The sequence below is a fragment of the Myotis yumanensis genome, unplaced genomic scaffold (assembly GCF_028538775.1).
Source record: "Myotis yumanensis isolate MYYU_CA2020_CCGP unplaced genomic scaffold, mMyoYum1.0.hap1 SCAF_2, whole genome shotgun sequence".
Lineage (NCBI taxonomy): Eukaryota > Metazoa > Chordata > Mammalia > Chiroptera > Vespertilionidae > Myotis > Myotis yumanensis.
Window position 1 is genome coordinate 110,572,252 of NW_027223753.1, and position 22,029 is coordinate 110,594,280.

Genomic DNA, 22,029 nt, shown 5'->3' on the forward strand with positions numbered 1-22,029 from the left:
TACTGCTGGATCTGATTTGCTAGGATTTAGTTGAGGATTTTGGCATCTATATTCATGAGGGATATTAGCCTGTAATTCTCTTTCATTGTGTTGTCTTTATCTGGTTTTGGTATGAGGGTGATGCTGGCTTCATAGAATGAGCTGGGAAGTGTTCCTTCCTCTTGAATTTTTTGGAATAGTCTGAGGAGGATAGGTTTTAGTTCTTCCTTGAATGTTTGGTAAAACTCCCCTGTGAAGCCATCTGGCCTTAGGCTTTGTTTGCTGGGAGCTTTTTGATGACTGCTTCAATTTCTTCCATAGTTATTGGCCTATTGAGATTTTTAGGTTCTTCCTGATTGAAGAAGGTTGTATTTTTCTAGTAATATGTCCATTTCCTCCAGGTTGTCTAGTTTGTTGGAGTAGAGTTGTTTACAGTAGATTTTAACAATCCTTTGTATTTCTCTGGGGTCTGTTGTTAATTCTCTTTCATTTCTGATTTTTTTTTATTTGGGTCCTCTCTCTTTGCTTCTTGATGAGCCTGGATAGAGGTTCATCAGTCTTGTTTATCCTTTCAAAGAACCAGCTCTTGGTTTTGTTTATCTTTTTATTGTTTTTTTGGTCTCTATGTCATTTATCTCTGCTCTGATCTTTTTTATTTCCTTCCTTCAGCTTACACTGGGCTTTTCTTGTTGCTCTCTTTCTAACTCTTTGAGTTGTAGGGTTAGGTAATTTATTATCATTTTTTCTTGTTGTTGTTTTTTTTTTTTTTTTGCAGTAGGCTTGTAGAGCTATGAACTTCCCTCTCAAGACTGCTTTCACTGTGTCCCATAGGTTTTGGATTGTTGTGTTTTCATTGTAGTTTGTTGCCATGATGTTTTTTTTCTTCTTTGATCTCTCTGGTAACACACTCATTGTTTAATAGCATGCTATTTGGTCTCCATGTGTTTTATTTTTTGGATTGTTTTTATTGTAGTTGATTTCCAGTTTTATGCCATTGTGATCTGAGAAGATGCTTGATATGATTTCTATCTTCTTGAATTTGAAGAGACTTTGCCTGTGACCCAATATATGGTCTATCTTTGAAAATGACCCATGTGCACTTGAGAAGAATGTAAATTCTGTGGCTTTGGGTGAAATGTTCTAAAGATGTCAATTAATTTCATCTGATCTAGTGAGTCATTTAGGATTGATGTTTCTTTGCTGAATTTTTGTTCAGAGGATTTGTCCAATGGTGATAGTGCGGTATTAAACTTCCCTACTATGATTGTATCACTGACAATCTCTTCCTTGATCTCCTCCAGAAGTTTGTTTATGTATTTGGGTGCTCCTATATTGGGTGCATATATGTTTACCAGAGTTATTTCTTCTTGTTGGATTTCTCCCTTTAGTATTATGAAGTGGCCTTCTTTATCTCTTTTTGTGTCCTTCACTTTGATATCTAATTTGTCAGATATAGGTATTGCTACCCCAGCTTTTTTTTTTCATTTCCAATTCTCCTGAAAAATGTTTTTCCATCCCTTCACCATCAGTCTGTGTGCATCTTCTTTTCTGAGGTGTGTTTCCTGTAGACAGCAGATATATGGGTCATGTTTTCTTATCCACTCAGTTATCCTATGTCTTTTGATTGGGGCATTTAATCCATTTACATTTAGAGTTATTATTGATAGATACTTGTTTGTTGCCATTTTTATTCTTTACTCCAGTGTTCCTTCTTCATTTCCCATTTTTTTCTTTTTACAGCAGACCCTTTAGCATTTTTTGCATTGCTGGTTTGGTGGTTATAAACTCCCATAGTCCTTTTTGTCTGTGAAGCTCCTGATTTCACTCTCAATTTTGATTGATAGTCTTGCTGGATACAGTATTCTTGGATTCAGAACCTTCCTTTGCATAATTTTGTATATTTCATTCCATTTCCTTCTTGCCTGATGTGTTTCTGTTGAGAAATCAGTCGCTAGTCTGATGGGGGATCCTTTGTGTGAGTTTTTTCTTCCCTATATCAGGGAATTTTTCTGTCATTATTTCTTCAAATAGGTTTTCTATTCCTTGCTCAGTTTCCTCTCCTTCTGGCACCTCTATTATGCAGATGTTTTTTCCTTTCGTGTTGTCCCAAAGTTCTCTTAGGCTTTCCTCCTGCTTTTAAATTTTTTTTCTAGAAGCTGCTCTGCTTGGGTATATTTTCCTACCTTGTCTTCTAGCTCACTGATGCGGTCCTCTGCTTCATCTAGTCTACTCTTGATGCTTTCTATTGAGTTCTTTATAGCAATGATATCATTTTTCATTTCTTCTTGGCTCTTCTTCATTTCCTCTCGGTACTTACAAATATTGTTGAATTTGTCTTCCATTCTCATCCATCTTATGACCATTTCTCTGAATTCTTTCTCTGACAGGTTGTTTGCCTCCACTTCGTTTACTTCCTTTTCTGGTGATGCCTGTTTTTCTTTAATCTGCAGGCTGTTTCTTTGTCTCCCCATGATTTCTCTTCTCCGGGTGTTTGGTTATGTAGTTCTCTCTCTACTGCGTTGATTTAAAGGCACAAAATACAACACAACAAGGTACAAAGCACAAGGCACTGAACACAAATGTATTCATGATACTAATAACCCCAAATAAAGGTGACCACCAGAGAAAAGAGAATTAGGGGATAAGAGATAAAGAAGAAGAGAAAAAGAAAAAAAGAAAAAGAGAAAAAAAGGAGTGCAAAAGTGAAATTAGGAAAAGGAAAAAAAAGTAAGAGAGAGAAGAAAGAATGAAATAGAAGAGGGGAAGAAACTATTTATATGGGGAGAAAACTCCAATAGAACAGCTACTAATCCCAACAAATGCCAGCAACAGATACCTAGAGATGAACGCAAATTACAAACGACAACTAATATCAAGCAAGGCAAGGGAAAACTGAAGTAAAAAATACCCGGAAAAAAAACTAACAAAAAAAAATAAGAAGAAAAAGCGAAACAATCTCACAAACAAGGATAAAAAAACCAATATAATCAACAATCAAGCAAACAACAACAAAACAACAGAGAGAAAACAAATTTTGATAGTGAAGAAAGAGAAGATAGAGGTGTATATGGACTTAGAGCAGGGGATTGGAAATTAGATATATAAGTAGGGTGAAATTTTAACAAGGGGTAAAAAGAAGGAATAGGGAAAATCTAAAGCAGGAATAGGATAAGAGAAACAGGACAACAAAAGGGGAAAAGTGAAGAAGAGACTTTTGGCATAAAGGTAAAGTTGAGCTAGAGTAAAATGATGCTAAAGGAAAGATGAAAATAGAATGTAGAACACTAATCTCAAAATAAAATAAAGAGAAAATAAAACGACCCTTTTAAAAAAGGTAAAATGATAGTAGTAATAATACTGGTTAAAAATAAAAATGCAGTAATTAAAAAGGTAAAATCAGGTGAGGAAAAAAGAAAACAATTTAGTTTCTTAAGTAAAAGGTGAAAAAAATAAAAATGTGCAGTAGTGAAGGTCCTTCAGTTCCTCTACTCTGCTGTTTGACACACCTTGGTCCTGTCAGGTATTCAGGAGAGTGTTGAAGTTCCCTGAGATACACTGTTCCTCTGTGTTGTAAACCACAGACCTGATTTTAAAGCAGGCAGTATTTCTTTGTTTCCCAGACTGCCTTTATTTGTGTTTACAGAAGAGTCAGTTTGTGGTTCACTCTCTGGGTGGCAGTGTTTCTGGATTGACCTCCAAGGCTATAAGTCCTCTCTAGCCAGTATTTAGGTTTTGTTTTCCCTATAGCACTTAATATTGGTTTGGGAGAGTCAACTGCCCCAGAGCTGGTTTCTTAATCGTTATTCCCCACTCTGATTCCCAGGTTCCACAAAAACAACTTTCCCCTGCAGTCTCTGTGAGTGATCCCAATTGGGCGGTCCTACGTATTGGGTTTAATAATCAAAAGCAAAGATTTAATGAGGAAAAAAAAAAAAAAGAGCCATGGTAAGTGTGAGAGCTCGCAACCCTCAACCGTCCAGCTCTGTGTGCAATTCTCCCAAAGTCTCTTCGCACATCCTCTCTCCCCTGGCACTAAGCGGATCACACTGGACTTTGTGGGGTGCAGACTTCCCCACGTGCGTTCCTCTCTCCAACCTGAATTACAAACCACAATTTTATCTAGGTGAAATCTGACCTTTCCATGAGGAGGAGCAGGGCTCGTCTTAGTCCACGTATTTGTGCTACTTGAGATCCGGTGTTCCTGCTTTTGTAGCTGGTCCCTGGGTGCCGTGGTTTCAGTGTCTCTGGATGTATACACTTCCAATATCTGCCACTCAAGATGGGCAGTCTCCGCAGCTGAGCTAGTCGCTCCAGGAAAGATTTCACACACTCTTCTTTTGTTCTCTCATTCTCACACTGTCTTGCAGTCTGCCTTCCCGTTGGCAGCCATTCATCAAATATTCATTGAGCATAAAATGTTCTTGGGTTTGTTCTAGAAACTTGGGTAAGGTCTTATGCTCAGTTACATCCTGTCTTCATGGAGGTTGCAATCTATAGAGGGACACAGGTATTGATTAATAATCAAACAGAAAAATATAAATTAAACCGATAGAGGCTTTTTTAAAAAAGTAAATGAAACACCTGGCTTATTCTGAACAATCAAGTATGCTTCCCAGAGGAACTTAGCCTTGAGTTAAAGAGAATTGATAATTAACCAGGATAACTTGGGAGTAGATGGGTGTATCTGGGCAGTAATGCGAATGCAGCAAGTATAAAAGCCATGTGAGATGAATGACACTTTTATGGAGAGGGAATGGGTTGGGAAGGGAAGAGCCAAATGATACAGACATTGTTAAGTACTTTAGACTTACTCCTAAAATCAATCAAAAGCCTTTGAGAATTTTAAGCATCTGATAGAATCATATCTGTATATTGAACAAATCATTTTTACTTGAGTGTGAAGAGTAAGTTAAGAGAGGGGAAGAGCAAGAATGTCTGAGAGGAAACCAGTGAGGAGGCCGATGTAGAGATTGAGGCAAGAGATGATGGTAGCTTGGACTATGGTGGTGGCAGTGTTGATGATAAAAACAAGGATGACAATTTGAGTATAAAATTAAAAATATTTATTGTTGGGCCCTAACTGGTTTTGCTCAGTGGATAGAGCATCGGCTTGAGGACTGAAAGGTCCCAGGTTTGATTCCAGTCAAGGGCATAAAATAATAATAATAATAATAATAATAATAATAATAATAATATTTACTGTTAGGAAAAATAGGTATGAAAAGGGAGGGGTCAAAGATGATGTCCATATTTCTGCATTTTCGGTGGGGCCGTTTGTTGCAAAGGGAAACTCTGGAAAGGGATTAGACTTTCAGGTAGAATTATTAGTTCAATTTTGGTTATGTTGAATTTGAGACATAGATATTTTTGAGTAATACATGTGAGCATCTTGAGTAGCTATTTGTGTATGTGAATCTAGAGGAGCGGTTTTTACAATGTTTAAAGCCATGAACCTGAACTTGGTTGATCACATACCGAGGATAAAATGACTTAGAACAGATACCTGGGCATGTCAGAGGAAGAACCAGTACATGAGGCTGAGAAGGACTAATCAAGGTAGGTGGAAACCTGGAACATGTGTCATCCTGGAAGTAGTCTGAGGAAAGTATGGCAGTAAACATGCCAAACACTTCATCTGAGAAGTCCTCTTACCTGTATCAGCTGAAGTTCTGTTTTTATGCAGCACCTCCTTCTCTCCCATACAGCTTTAGAAATCCTCTTATTCTGACTTCAAGGTGCATCCACCTCTGTAACAGAAGAGTCTTAGAAGGTAGTCTGCCCACTCCCTGTATTTTGCTCTCTTCACCTTTCATATCCATCATGTGGTACTGGCAGTTCTACCTCATCACTTGCCTTTTATTTCATTTCTTTTATTTGTCTCCCAGCTTCTACCTTACACCAAACTACTATTTCTGTTCAAGTCTAAATCAATAGTCTCCTAACCTTTTTCTCCTTGGTTCCTGATAGCAGCTCCATACACCCTCACATTACCTCCTAATCGCTGTTTTAAAAATGCAGCTTTCATTATGCACTTCGATTTTTTGTAGGAAACATTTTTTTAAAGTATAACTCACAAACAGAAAAGTGCACAAATTGAACACACCCTTGTAACCAGTACACAGGTCAAAATCAGAACATTAATAGATTCCTTCAAAGATTTCCTTCTGTGCCCTCTTTCTATCCCACACCCTAACCACCAATTTGGATTTCCATAGATTAGTTTTTCCTGTACTTGAACTCTTAGTCATGGAATTACACTGTGAACTTAAGAACACAGGCATTGTGTTCATAAAATTCATCCATAATTTATGTGTGTATGTATAGGTTTTTTTATCCTTACTGTAGCATAGTATGTCAGAGAATGACTATAGCAACATTTGTTTATCCATTTGTTATATTTTTTAATTTATATTTATTGTTGAAAGCATTACTGATGTCCTCTTTTTTCCCCCATTGATCCCCTCCACTCTGTACCTGGCCGTCCCAGGCCTTCACCACACTATTGTTTGTGTCCATAGCCTGTGCATGTCCTATATAACAAAAGCCTAATATGCAAATAGACTGTACAGCCGAACAATCGGTGGAACAACCAGTGGAATGACCAGTCGTTATGATGCACACTGACCACCAGGGGGCAGATGCTTAATGCAGGAGCTGCCCCCAGCCCAAAGGCCCCAGGCCAGCCAAGGCAGGTTCCAGTGGGAGCCTCCCCACCCCCTGATCACCCCACCAGTTGCCCCACAGTTCGGCCCTGATCGCCGGCCAGGTCTAAGAACCCTACCCATGCACAAATTTCATGCATTGGGCCTCTAGTATGCATATAAGTTCCCTGGATAATCTCTCCCCACCCACCACCCACTCTCACCTTCCCTCTGAGATCTGTCATTCTGTTCCATGCTTCTATGTCTCTGGATCTATTTTGTTCATCAGTTTATTTTGTTCATTAGATTCCACATATGAGTGAGATCATGTAATACTTATCTTTCTTTAACTGGCTTATTTCACTTAGCATAATACTCTTCAGGTTCCTCCATGCTGTCTCAAAGGGTAAGAGATCCTTCTGATTTACAGCTGCATAGTATTCCATAGCATAAACATACCACAACTTTTTTATCCACTCATCTACTGATGGGCACTTGGGCTGTTTCCAGACCTTAGCTATTGTAAATTGTGCTGCTAAGAGCATATATTCTTTCTGATTGGTGCTTTTGGTTTCCTAGGATATATTCCTAGAAGTAGGATCACTGGGTCAAATGACAGTTCCATATTTAATTTTTCGAGGAAACTCCATACTGTTTTCCATAATGGCTGTGCCAGCCTGCATTCCCACCAGTAGTGTATTAAGGTTCCCTTTTATCTACATCCTCACCAGCACTTGTCATTTGTTGATTGCTTGCTGCTAGCCATTCTGACAGGTGTGAGGTATAGTTTTAGTTTGCATCTCTCTGATGATAAGTGACTTTGAGCATTTTTCATATGTCTCTTGACCATCAGTATGTCCACTTTGAAGAAGTGTCTATTTAGGTCCCTTGCCCATTTAATTGGATGGTTTGTCTTCCTTTTGTTGAGTTGTATGAGTTGTTCCCTTTCTCTCAGAAATCAATCAATATAAGGATTCCAATGCCATGGATTTCTGGGTGTTAATTTTTCATCCTGCTACATTGCTACATTCATTTATTAAATTTAGTAGACTTTTGGTGGAGTCTTTAGAGTTTTCTATGTACAATATCACGCCATATGTGAATAATGACAGTTTTACCTCCTCCTTTCCAATTTGGATGCCTTTTATTTTTTCTCCTTGTCAGATCGCTGTGGCTAGAACTTCCAGTGCTACTTTGAATAAGAGTGGTGAAAGGGGACATCCCTGTCTTGCTCCTGTTCTTAGGGGAAATGGTTTTATTTTTTGTCCATTGAGTATGATATTGATTGTAGGTTTGTCATATATGGCCTTTATTAACTTGAGGTATGATTCTTCTACTCCCACTTTGCCGAGAGTTTTTATCACAAAATGGTATTGGAATTTGGCAGATTCTTTTCTGCATCAATTGATATGATCATGTGATTTTTGTCTTCAATTTGTTTATGTGATGTATCACACTTATTGATTTGTAAATACTTTACCAGCCTTGAATCCCTGCAATAAATCCCACTTGGTCAAGGTGTAAGATCTTTTTAATATATTGCTGGATCCAATTTGCTAACATCTTGCTGAGGATTTTAGCATCTATGTTCATAAGGGATATTGGCCTCCAATTCTCTTTCTTTGTCGTGTCATTGTCTGGATTTGGAATTAGGCTAATTCTGACCTTGTAAAAGTGTTTGGAAGTGTTCCTTCTTCTTGAATTTTTTGAATAGTCTGAAGAGGATTTGTGTTATTTCTTCTTTGAATGTTCTGTAAAACACCCCTGACCAGCGATTTATTTGCTGGGAATTTTTTTATTACTCCTGGAATTTCATCCATTGTTATCAGCCTATTCAGGTTTTCTGATTCTTTCTGATTGAGTCTTGAAAGGTTTAATTTTTCTAGGAATATGTCCATTTCATCCATGTTGTCCAGCTTGTTGGCATATAGTTGTTCATAGTATTTGCTTGCAATCCTTTGTATTTCTATGGTGTCAGTTGTTATTTCACCTGTTTCATTTATGATTTTATTTATTTGGGGTCTCTCAGTTTCTTGATTAGTGTGGCTAAAGGTACATCAATTTTATCTTTTCAAAGAACCAGTTCTTGGTTTCATTAATCTTTTGTTTTTTTTTTTTTAGTCTCTATGTCATTTATTTCTTATCTGATTTTTATTATTTCCTTCCTTCTACCTACTCTGGGCCTTTCCTGTTTTTCTCTTTCTAGTTATTTAAGTTGTAGGGTTAGAAAGTTTATTATTAATTTTTCTTGTTTCTTTGAGGTAGACCTGTAGAGCTTTCTATTCTCTTACTGTTCTGATGAAATATGTTCTTAATATTAATGTAATCAGTTTATCCCTTATAGTCAGCGTTCTTTTTTTAAAGAGATCTTTGCCTACATTAAATTCATGAAAATATTTTCCTGCTTTCATCTTAAAGCTTATTGTTTTATATTTTATGTTTATATTTATAATCCATATGAAATTGATTTTTGTCCCTGGAATGAAGTAAGAGTAACACTGGCTTAATTATTATAGCTGTTATTAAGTACTCATTTCTTTTAGTGCAAGACAACCAGCTTTGTGGGGTTTTTAAGGTTTCCCATAGTTTTTAGGGGCCCTCTGAATTACCACATAAATTTATAATTAATTTATCAATTTACAAAGAAAATTGTTGTGATCTTGCTTAGGAGGGATTACTTTGCCCTATGCAGTATACACAATCTCTTAAGATGATTTTTATGAATACTTAGATTAGAGAACACAGAGCTATGGTTCTCAAACATTAGCACACATCAGAATCACCTGAAGAGCTTGTTAGAATACAGATACACAGATTATTGGTCCCTATTCCCAGTATTTCTAATTCAATAGACCTTTGGAGGCCTCAAGAATGTGTATTTCTACTTGGCCAGAGTCATTCAGTGGTTGAGCACTGACCAAGGAACCAGGAGTTCATGGTTTAATTCCTGGTCAGAGCACAGGCCCGGGTTTCAGGCTTGATCCTCAGCAGAAGGTAGGAGGCAGGAGGCAGCTGATCAAAGATTTTCTCTCATCATTGATGTTTCTGTCTCTCTTTCCCTCTCCCTTTATCTCTCTGAAATCACTAAAAACATATTTAGGGGTAGTGGAGAATTTGTATTTCTAACAAGTGTTCAGGTGAGGGTGATGCTGCTAGCACATTTTGAGAAACACTGCTCTAAGCTATGGGTCATGGACCATGTCATAACAATGTCTTGTATTTCCTGCTATTTATCAAGTGAAGTCATGCTTAGCTGACATCCTCAAAAGCCAGAAACTGTTATGAAAGATTACATTGCAATATCTACAAATAAATGTGTGTGGGCAACAGAGCACCTAAACAGTAAGGATGTTGTGACTAATTAGTATAATACAATAGCCTGGACCTGATTTGCTTTAATTTGAGGGAAAATAAAAATGTGGGTGAGGGATGTGGTTCTTTCACTGCAAAATATAAAGCAGTATTGATTCAAAGAGCATCACTTACTGTCTTTCTTTTAGTTGACTCAGCCTTTCTAGGGACATTTAATCAGACTAATGATTATCTCCATCCTCATATCCACATCATTTCTCTGCATTAATACCACTTCCATGTAGCTCACAAAGCAAACTTATCACACACACACACACACACACACACACACACACACATATATGCTTTTTTCTTCATTAAAAATACAATGGCATCTTTCATAGCTCTCACTATTTAATCATTCATTTATATTTATAGCTTTGGCAGAAGAAAGATTACAACTTAATTCTTTTCCTCTTTCAGACTTATAGTTTCCCCAAACACTCAGTGCTTTTGAGGAGATAGAAGAGGGCTAGGCAGTTAGGGACAGGACCACTGGTGGTGGTGGGGTTGGGTAGGTAGAACATTTCAGATGTGGGCAGAATGCAGGTAGTGACATCACCTTGGACCTGATATGGCAGCCCTCAATCAGGTCTTTCCCTGTGGAAGGAACTTGAGCTTTAAAATGTATAGATGTTGCTAAGGCAGGCAGCTTGCAGATAACCAAAAACAAGGCAGTGAGGTGTATGAAATAACCAATCCCAAGGATGTTGCTAAGGTAGAATTCTTTGAGAGAACCAATCAGAAGCCAGCAGGGCATATATCTACTCCTAGAGAGAGAATAAAACTTTGCTTTCACTTACCTCTTTGTCCATGAACTCATTCTTTGATTTCATGAGACAACAAACTCAGACCCTAACAGAAATTTTGGCTTCACTTTCAGCCAATTAGTATCCTTTAATAAACCTTTCCTAATATAGCTATACTATCCAATCTAATAAAAGAGTAATATGCAAATTAACTGTCACTCCCTCACTCCATCACAAAGATGGTGGCAGCCATGGACCTGAAGCAAGCAGGAGGCTTGGGTTGCCCCGGTGATGGAGGAAGCCAAGCTTCCTGCCTGCCCTGGCCAACCCTGAGCTCAACTCAAGGCTACAATGTTTCAATTATAGGAGATAAATAAATCCCAGATACCTGCTTCCAGATGGTGTGGCCTCTGCTCAAGAAGGGGCTGGGAGCCTCTATTGCCAGAGGCAACCTAGACTTCCACGACCTGGGCTCCGCATAAGGCTACAAAGTTTCAGTTATAGAAGTTAAATAAATCCCAGAAACCTGCTTCCAGCCCGCTGGTGTGGTCGCCTGAAAATGGCCATCAGCCCCTCACCCAGGCTGGCCAGGCACCCCAGTCGGGGCCCCTTGCTGAATGGGTTGAGGCTGGCCTGAAAACAGCCCTCTGTCCCTCAACCAGGCTGGCCACACTCCCATGGGGTGAGGGTCCCCATTGGGGGGCTTGACCAGCCTGAAAACAGCCATCAGCCCCCACCCAGGCTGGCCAGGCACCCCAGCGGGACCCCACCCACCCTGAAGGGTCAGTGGCCAGCCTGAAAACAGCCCTCAGTCCCTCACCCAGGCTGGCCAGGCACCCCAGCAAGACTTCCTACCCTGAAGGGGCTGTGGCCAGCATGAAATTGGCCCTCAGCCCCTCACCCAGGCTGGTCACACCCCCATGGTGTGAGAGTCCCCATTGGGGGCTTGACCAGCCTGCAAACAGCCATCAGCCCCTCACCCAGGCTGGCCAGACAACCCAGTGAGGACCCCCATCCTAAAGGGGGTGTGGCCAGCCTGAAAACAGCCCTCAGTCCCTCACCCAGGCTGGCCAAGCATCCCAGAGGGACCCTCACCCTAATCCAGGACACCCTTCAGGGCAAACCAGCCAGCCCTCACCCATGCACCAGGCCTCTATCCTATATAATAAAAGGGTAATATGAAAATTGACCCTAACAGCAGAACGACTGGGAATGACTGGTCACTATGACACACACTGACCACCAGGGAGCAGACGCTTAATGTAGGATATGCCTCCTGGTGGTCAGTGCACCCCCACAGGGGGAGCTCTGCTCAGCCACAAGCCAGGCTGATGGCTGCCAGTAGAGCAGTGGTGGCGGGAGCCTCTCCTGCCTCCTCAGCAGTGCTAAGGATGTTTGACTGCAGCTTAGGCCTGCTCTCTGCTGGCAAGTGGACATTCCCAGAGGGCTTCCGGGCTGCCAGAAGAATGTCTGACTTCCAGCTTAAGTCTGAGGAGTGGGCCTAAGCCAGCAGGTGGACATCCCCCAAGGGGTCCCAGACTGCGAGAGGGCACAGGCCAGGCTGAATGACCCCCTTGAGTGCACAAATTTTTGTGCACTGGGCCTCTAGTCCTATATAATAAAGAGCTAATATGCAAATGGTTTTCACACCCTCATGCCATCACACTGTAATGGCTCAGAGACTCAACACTGGGGAGAGAGGAATGGGGACCAGCCAGGCACAAATAAGCTTGTGAGAGAGGAATGGGGATCAGCCAGCCTGTGGCCCTGGTCCTGGGTGCCTGTGGCCCGCCAAAGGGAGGGAATCCTGGATCCCAGGTGCAGGGTGAGGCAGAGGCAGTTAGGGGCAATCAAGTCAGCAGGGGAGCTGTTAGGGGCAGGCAGGCAGAAGTGGTTAGGGGTGATCAGCACAAATTTCATGCACTGGGCCTCTAGTTAAGAATAAACTACATACAGGAGAAAACCCCCACTGAATGACTTGTTGCAGCAAATTAAAATGCAGTGTTTGTTCCTAAGTTGATTGTCATAGGTGCATAGTCAATAACACTCCTGAGGAAGTCCACATCAGAATGGTGACACAATTATATCTCACATGCCACTTCAACAGACACTTGTAGCTCTTTCTCAATATGATGAGAGTGGAGATAATTCTCACTCTAGTTGAGAAAAATAAAGTACCCTCTCTGACATAATTTTTTAAAAAGACCCTCTAAATTCCAGACATAGTCAAATCTATAACCTGGAATATCATCTAAACTAAGAGGTGCTTTAATGCACCACACTTGTTTAACAAAGACACAGAATTCTAGATGGGTAAGTGACCGGAGTCAAGTCCTACAACTCCGTGGTCACAGACCCAGGCTGGAACCCAGTCCTGACTCCCCGTACAGTGCTCTTACCCTCCACCATGCTGACTTCTGGGTACTGTTTCTCCTTCCCTGTCTGCTGGCAATACTTAACATCTTTTTCATAGATATATTATTCCCAACAGTAAGTAAAATTTACATTAGAAACTGTGAGAACAAAACTATGGCAAGTTGAAACATTTTAAAAGGAATTCCTCCTGATTTTCCTTCTCCATTTCAGCTTCCACTGAGTCATAACTTTTTTTCCTGTAACTACCCAGGTCAGGTATTTGAAGTAGGTCCTGTTACATACTTTCCCATTCTCTTCTAACAACAACTTAACTTTATTGTTAATCAGCATTGGCCAGCTATTACATCCATGAAAAATATATCCCCCAAAACATGGTTGTGAATTCCATGTCAAATTCCTTGACATTCCTTCAAAGTCTTTCTTAAATCTCTAGTTGACTTCCTCTAATGCCCACCTCGGTAATTAAACTCCCATTAAATCTCTTAGAAGAAGCTTCACACTTTAACACTATAGCTCTTGTGACTACATTTTGGCTAAAAAAAAATCAATTAAAGGTCAATATCAATAAGAATGACATCAACAAGATAGTAAAATTAATTCATGTTCATTGCATATGTAAATGGTTAGAGTTAGAATGTTTTAGCTTAAGGAAGAGGACATACATTTCTTTTAATATTTATTAAGACATCACTAGACTTTTATTATCAGATTTCAGATTCTTGTTATAAAATGCAATGTACTTTAAGTTTAAATATGCTTGAGAGTCATTCTTTTGGAGAATGAAAAAACTATAATTAATTACAGCTAATAATTACTGCAATTAGTTACTAATATAAACCCTTTAATTCATGAACTCAATGTTATAATATCTGTATAAACACTAAACCAGGTACCTTATTTACTGATTCTTTTTTCTTTATTTAAGTATCAACAAGTTGTCTGATCATAACAATGTCATAAATAGTTTATCCACATATATTCATTATTGTATTAATATTCCAACATGTTATAAAAATGATAAAAATAAAAATAGGAAACAGGGTTTATGTTGGTCAACATTTTGTTCTTAATTTATACATCATATTTTTTCTCGCTGGTACATATTTTTTTCATTCAATTAGAATGTGCATGCCCAAACAGAGATTGGAGCTTCACATAAAGCTAGTGTCTTATATGTGAAATATAAATACTGAAGATCTTTCTAAAATTGTTAAATAGCTGTGACAGGGCAGAACTTTTTGGGTTTATTTGCTACTCAAGAAAGAGTTGGCTGGTTTGTTCCAGTTAAGTGAACATTCATCACTAATCATACACTCTAGTAGCACATGGGAGTGGCCAAAGAATGTGGTGCCATTATTGTGTGAAAATACACACACATCTGGGGCCTGGGCAGAGCCTAATTTTCTCACCTCTTCATGACAAGATCCTGATTTGAGTTTCTGTTTTAGTTTTTGTGCTATAAAAATCTATAGCTTTTTTGCGATCATTATAACTCATCCTTTCAACTGAGCAAAAGAGAGACATGAAAGAAAATAGATATTTTTCAAGAAATCATCAGATTCCATGAATCAAATTTAACTCACTGTATCACTTGTTATGAGATTGTTTTATGTTTCCTATATCACAACACTGCAATTAATTGAAAAACAGATGAAAAAATGAGACTTGGCACATTCTCTGTAGGATAAAATATACTTAAAAATACCTTAACAATTACTGACATTAAAATGCTAAACTGCTCAATTTTTTTCATCCAAATTAGAAAATAAACTTCTTATTTCTTGCAACTTTCCCCAAGATTATTATTTTGTAACAAGAGGCCTAGTGCATAAAATTCGTGCACTCGGGGGGAGGGGGGGTTCCTCAGCCTGGCCTGTGCCCTCTCACAGTCTGGGAGCCCTCTGGGGATGTCCAATTGATGGGGGGTGGAGGCAGGCTTAAACCAGCAGTCAGACATTTTTAGCGCTGCCGCGGAGGCGGGGGAGGCTCCCGCCACCACCACGGTGCTTGCCAGCCGTGATCCCAGCTTCTGGCTGAGTGGCGCTCCCCCTGTGGGAGCTCACTGACCACCAGGGGGCAGCTCCTGTATTGAGTTTCTGCCCCCTGGTGGTCAGTGCACTTCACAGCAACTGGTCATTCCACCGTTCAGTCAATTTGCCTATTAGCCTTTTATTATATACTAGAGGCCCCGTGCACAAAAATTTGTGCACTCGGGGGTCCCTCAGCCCAGCCTGTGCCCTCTCGCAGTCTGGGACCCCTCCGGGGATGTCCACCTGCTGGCTTAGGCCTGCTCACCGGGGGATTGTGCCAAAGCTGGCAGTGATACATCCCTTGGGGAATGTCCACTTGCCAACGGGCCAAAGCTGCAGTTGAACATCCACAGAGCTGCTGAGGAGGCAGGAGAGGCTCCCACCATCGCCAATGTGATGCCTTCAGCCTGGCTTGTGGCTGAGCAGAGCTCCCCCTGTGGGAGTGCACTGACTACCAGGGGGCAGCTCCTCCATTGAGCATCTGCCCCCTGGTGGTCAGTGTGTGTCATAGTGACCAGTCATTCCCAGTCGTTCTGCTGTTAGGGTCAATTTGCACATTACTGCCCTAACGGGTTTGGCTCAGTGGATATAGCATTGGCCTGCGGACTGAAGGGTCTCAGGTTCGATTCTCGTCAAGGGCATATACTCTGGTTGCATACACATCCCCAGTAGGGGGTGTGCAGGAGGCAGCTGATCGAAGTTTCGCTCTCATCGATGTTTCTAACTCTCTATCCCTCTCCCTTCCTCTCTGTAAAAAATCAATAAAATATATTTGGGGAAAAAAATTGCATGTGCACATTACCCTTTTATTATATAGGATAGAAGCCTGGTGCACAGGTGGGAGCCAGCTGGTTTGCCCTGAAGGGTGTCCCAGATCAGGGTGGGCAGGGGACCCCCAGCTCCCTACGATCGCCCACGCCGCCCCTGCTCGCGATCGCTGGCTCTGCCCATGCTCATGCCTAACACCTCTGGCCAAGGCATTAGGCCTGGGCAAGAGACCCCCAGCTCCCCACCATCATCAACTCGGCCCCTGCTCCCTGCAATTGACCGCTCCGCCCTAATGCCTCTCGCCCAGGCATTAGGCCTGGGCAGGGGACCCACAGCTCTCCAAGGGACCTCCTGCTCCACCCCTTCCCAGGCCTAATGCCTGTGGCCAAGGCATTAGGCCTGGGCAGGGGACCCCAAGCTCCCACCATCAGCGACTGTGACCCTGCTCCCCATAATCGCTGGCACTGCTCCTGCCCAGGCCTAATGCCTCTGGCCAAGGCATTAGGCCTGGGCAGGGGACCCCCGGCAGCTGCAGCTGCCCCCCGATTGTGGGCTCCGCCCCTGCCCCGGGCCTTACGCCTCTGGCTGAGGCGTGAGGCCCGGGCAGTGGGGACCCCCAGCTGCAGCTGCCCCTGCCCAGCCTAACGCCTCTGGCCGAGGCGTTAGGCTGGGCAGGGGACCCCCGGCAGCTGCAGCCGCCCCCTGATCGTGGGCTCTGCCCCTGTCCCGGGCCTTACGCCTCTGGCTGAGGCGTGAGGCCCGGGCAGTGGGGACCCCAGCTGCAGTCGCCCCTCCGGGGCCTTTTGCCTCTGGCGAAGGCATTAGGTCCGGGCAGAGGATCCCCCAAGCTGCAGCCGCCCCCTGATGGGCTCTGCCCCTGCCCATGCCTAATGCCTCTGGCCGAGGCGTTAGGGCAGTGGGGACCCCCAGCTGCAGCCGCCCCCCTACCCAGCTGCAACCGCTCCCTGATCGTGGGCTCTGGGCAGCGGCTGCAGCCACCCCGAGATCCCTGGCTCCACCTCTGCCCAGCTCCCATTGCTGGCTCCACCCCTACTTCCTGCTATCACTGGCCAGTGCGGCAAAGGCCAGGATTCTCCGATCATGGCTGGGGGGCAGGGCAAAGGCGGCCCTGGGGGCCGCCTTTGCCCTGCCCCCCGGCTCTTAGCTCCCCCCTGGGTTTCCAATCACTGTCAGTGCCAGGGGGCTTCTTCTGTGCTTTCCATTTTGCCTCCCTGCATTGTGCCTACATATGCAAATTAACCGCCATCTTTGTTGACAGTTAACCGCCATCTTGGCTGGTGATTAATTTGCATATCTCGCTAATTAGCCAATGGGAAGGGTAGCGGTCGTACGCCAATTACCATGTTTCTCTTTTATTAGTGTAGACTAGTGGCCTGGTGCACAAAATCTGTGCACGGGGGTGGGGGGTCCCTCAGCCCAGCATGCATCCTCTCCAATCTGGGACCCCTCAGACATCCCTCTCACAATCTGGGACTGCTGGTTCCAAACTGCTCACCTGCCTGCCTGCCCGATCACCCCCAACCACTCTGCCTGCAGGCCTGCTCACCCCCAACTGCCCTCCCCTGCTGGCCTCATGGACCCCAACTGCCCTCCCTGGCCGGTCTCCTAGTCTAATTACATATTACCCTTTTGTTAGTATAGAGGATTCAGTATTGTTCTTTGTCTCTCTATATAGGAAGGCTCATTTTATAAATTGATTGACCAAATAACAATATAAGTGTTACTCTAAGGAAGCATGAAAGATTATGAGATTCAAGATTGACAATCAGATACATTAGGTTGATTATTTTAACAGCAAATAATTTACCATAAGATTTCATTAGTAAGAAACATTCAATCATAATACTAATATGTTTGAACTTATAGAAATATGATTACATATAATTTCTGAAAGCATAGACACAATGTAAGAATGTATCTATTCTGAAATGGGAAAATGTGGGAATATGGCAAAGATTTTTAAAAACTGAAATCTTATTCTTTTTAAAATATTTTTTAAAATATATTTTATCGATTTTTTACAGAGAGGAAGGGAGAGGGATAGAGAGTTAGAAACATCAATGAGAGAGAAACTTTGATCAGGTGCCTCCTGCACACTCCTTACTGGGTATGTGCCCGCAACCCAGGTACATGCCCTTGACCAGAATCAAACCTGGGAACCCTGAGTCCGCAGGCTGACACTCTATCCATTGAGCCAAACCGGTTAGGGCACAATCTTATTCTTTTGTTGTTGTTGTTTTCCAATGATTTTTGGAAAAAATAGAAGGGAAAGGGAGAGACAGAGAGAGAGAGAAACATTGATGGGAGAGAGACACATTGACTGCTTGCCTTTCACATGTGCCCTGACCAGAGCCAGGAATTAAGCCTGCAACTACGATATGTGCTCTTTACCAGAATCGAACCTGGGACCTTCTAGTCCACAGGCCAGCACTCTATCCACTGAGCCAAACTGGCTATGGCAATCTTATTCTTTTTTTATCTCTTTTATTGGTTGGAGTTGTTTCACATGTAGTATGTGGTATGATTAAAAACCACACTCCATGAGAAACTGCTAAATAAATAAATGCTAAGTTAAAAGTTAAATAAAGAAGTTTGAAACAATTATCCATTTACATCAGAAAATGTTTATGGTCCTGACCAGATAACTGTTTGTTAGAGCAAGTTGTGGGTTCAGTCACTGGTGAGGGGACATAAACAAATCAACAAATGAATGCCTAAATAATTGGAACAGCAAATCAATATCTCTCTCTGTTGCTCTCCCTCTCTCTCTTCCTCCCTCCCTTCTTCTAAAAATCAATCAATAAATAAAAATAAAACATTAGGAGTGAATTTATTAAAAATTATTTTCTCATTTGGAAGCAGTTTTGTATTATGTTTAATGTGATGTACCTTTGTCCATATGTGATTGTAGACTAACTGTTTTTACCTATAAATTCAATCAACAGGTTATGTTGATATATCCTTCAGGTTTAAGGAGATTCAGTGTTTCCACATCCCTACCAAGACCCTAATCAGGATGTGCCTGAACTATTGCATTAGTTTTTTGTCTAGTATTCACCTCTCACAATCACTCTTCATTCCAATTCACTCTTCCACCTTGCCAGGTTAATTGCTCAAGGTACTTCATGTAATACATTTTAATACATTTTTATTTATTTTTCTTTTTAATACATTTTAAAAACAAAATCATAATATAGATTTCTGGAATTCCAACCACTCTAAGTTATAAACTATTAAAAAAAGAACCTCAAACTCTAGGGTTGAGGAATATGCACCAATGAGTTACTCAAAAAATGCTAAATATCAGAATGCATACTTCTGTATTTGTAGAAGAATCCTTTTTATGGTCTACAATCCTTATTTGGTCCTGACTCTGTTCCGTACTAGTTATGTGACATGACTGTTTAAGTCATAAGAGAATCAGTGGCCTCTATCCATCAATGAGTACAATAGCAATATGTACTCCTTAGGGTTATTCTGAAATTAAATTGATAAGTTATGTAAAGTACTTAGCAGGGGAGCTGGAATATAATAAGGCCTTGTAAATGTTGCTATAAATTGGCTGCTACAAGTATCAACAGTAAGTTTTCCTCCAACCCTTCCCTGCCACCCTCCCACCTCAAAACATACATACTTCCTTGTACTCATCTCTAGGAGCTTTTCTATCTCATGGATCAGAGAGACTAGTGAGTTGACTGACACAGAGAAGAGAGAATTTACTAGGATGTGGGTCAGCAGGAACTTTGAAGCCAAAGTCATTCACTCAAGTTATCTTTTTTGAACGACAGAATTTTCATTCACAAAATGATAATAATACTTACATAGTAAGATAGTTATTAAGTAAAAATGTCTAGTATTGTTGAGCTAGCTACTTGTCCTGAGCCTCAAGTTTCTCATCTGGGAAATGGAGATAATATGTCTTGCATGAAGGTTGGGAAAATTAGCAATGATAATAATGTCTACTATTTCTTCAATGCTTATTAAGAGTTAGGCACTGTGCTAAACACTTGATGTAGAATGACTCAATAATCTATGCCCAGTGTTAGGTACACAGTAAACAATAAATGTTAGTTATTGTTATTGTTAATAATTATCCAATTGAACCCTTATGCCATCCATGGGAAGTAGGTGCTGTTCTTGCTCAGCTCAGCCCGTTATGCTAAAAATACATGTTTTTAATGTGAAATTCCTCAATGCTTAATTTGTCAAATAATATTTAACTTAATATTTTAAATCATGTTAAAAGTAAAGAAAAATGTGTTTTCCTCTGAATGGTCATTCATCCCTAGTTTTCTGTTGAAGAACGGACAGTTTTTCAGGCCATAGAATTGGTTAAATGAGAGCCACACAAGAAAAAAGATCAGAATGGAAAGTGTGTTATAATCATAGTGGACAGGTTTATGGAACCTGGTGGAGCAGCTCCTTTGAAATTCCTAGAATTAACTGCCCCCCACATATGGGAGGTGGTGTTGGAGTGTTTATTATACTACTAAATATTTAGGATGCATTTTTTCTCCTTTTTCTCCTCCTCCTCCAATTTCTCCTCCTTTTAAGTGTTACCTTATTGCCATTATTTTTATTTCCCACTTATGCTAGGTGTAGAGCTTTGACAAAGTAACCTAAAAAATAAGGCATTATAGTCAGATTTGAAGAATTTCTTTTATACCTTTATTTGTAATACACAATTATAAATTTACTAGAGGCCCAGTGCACGAAACTCGTGCACCCAGGGGATTCCCTCAGCCCAGCCTGCACCCTCTCGCAGTCCAGCAACCCTTGGGGGATGTCTGGCTGATGGCTTAGGCTCCCTCCCCCTGGCCTGCTGCAGCTGCGCTTGCCAGCCGTGAGCCTGGCTCAGGGCTTCTGGCTGAGCAGCACTCCCCCTGTGGGAGTGCACTGACCACCAGGGGGCAGCTCCTGCATTAAGCGTCTGCCCCCTGGTGGTCAGTGCACATCATAGCAGCTGGTCGTTCTGCCGTTTGGTTGATTTGCATATTAGCCTTTTATTATATAGGATAATATTTATAGTTCATTTATGCTTCATAAATAATTTTGAGTAAGCTTTGTAACCTATAATATTTTTTCCTTGTTTGAAACAAAATAGGGAGAAAATTAAGTGACAAGTTGTCCTTTTATATGTATATTTGTGTGTTCTCATTCATAGGTATTTTTAAGCTAATTACTTCAAAGAATTTCTCAATTCACATCAGAGACACACACAGTAAAGCATGATATATAACTTAATCAATACATATTTGAGCCTTTCAGCCAGAACTGCCATCTTCCAGTAATTCCCCAAAAGGGAAAGAGGAGAGGCATCCAGTATGTGTCCTCTAGGCCTTTCAGAAAACATGGAGCTGTTCCTTTGGCCACATATATGCGAATCTACAAGAAAGATGATATTTTGGACATCAAGGGAATGGGCACTGTTCAAAAAGGAATGACCCACAAATGTTACAAGGGCAAAACTAGAAAAGTCTACAATGTCACCCAGCATGCAGTGGGCATTATTGTGAACATGCAAATTAAGGGCAAGATTCTTGCCAAGAGAATTACTGTGCATATTGAGCATATTAAGCACTCTTAGAGCCGAGATAGCTTCCTGAAATATGTGAAGGAAAATTATCAGAAAAAGAAGGAAGCCAAAAAGAAAGGTACTAAGGTTCAACTGAAGTGTCAGCCTGCTCCACCCAGAGATGCACATTTTGTGAGAACCAATGGAAAAGAGCCTGAGCCACTGCAACCCATTCCCTATGAATTCATGGCATGATAAGTTAAAACAAACAAGCAAATAAACAAACAAAAAACACCACTTCTGTGCTGATAAAAATGTTTCTCTTGAGTAGAAGTGTGGCATCCCTTCCCCCCAAATATAAAGAAAACTTTGTGTCCTAAAAAAATATTTTTAAATACATATTTGAAATGTTGATGATCAAATAAATAAAACATTTTGTTAACACACTTATTTTTCTCTACAAATGTAATAAAGTAATAGCAGTTAAAGTGTAATATAAACAAAAGTATATTAATAGTTACTAATCTATGAATAGCTATCCATGTGGAGAATACAGCATCTGTCTAAGAACAAGGAACTTTATAAAATGAAATTAAAAC

At 41.1% G+C, this 22,029-nt stretch overlaps 1 pseudogene; it reads left to right on the forward strand.

Moving 5' to 3' along the window:
- The first annotated feature begins 13,029 nt into the window (after positions 1 to 13,029).
- Positions 13,030 to 21,685, forward strand: LOC139002544 (large ribosomal subunit protein eL21-like; annotated as a pseudogene).
- The last annotated feature ends 344 nt before the right edge of the window (positions 21,686 to 22,029 follow it).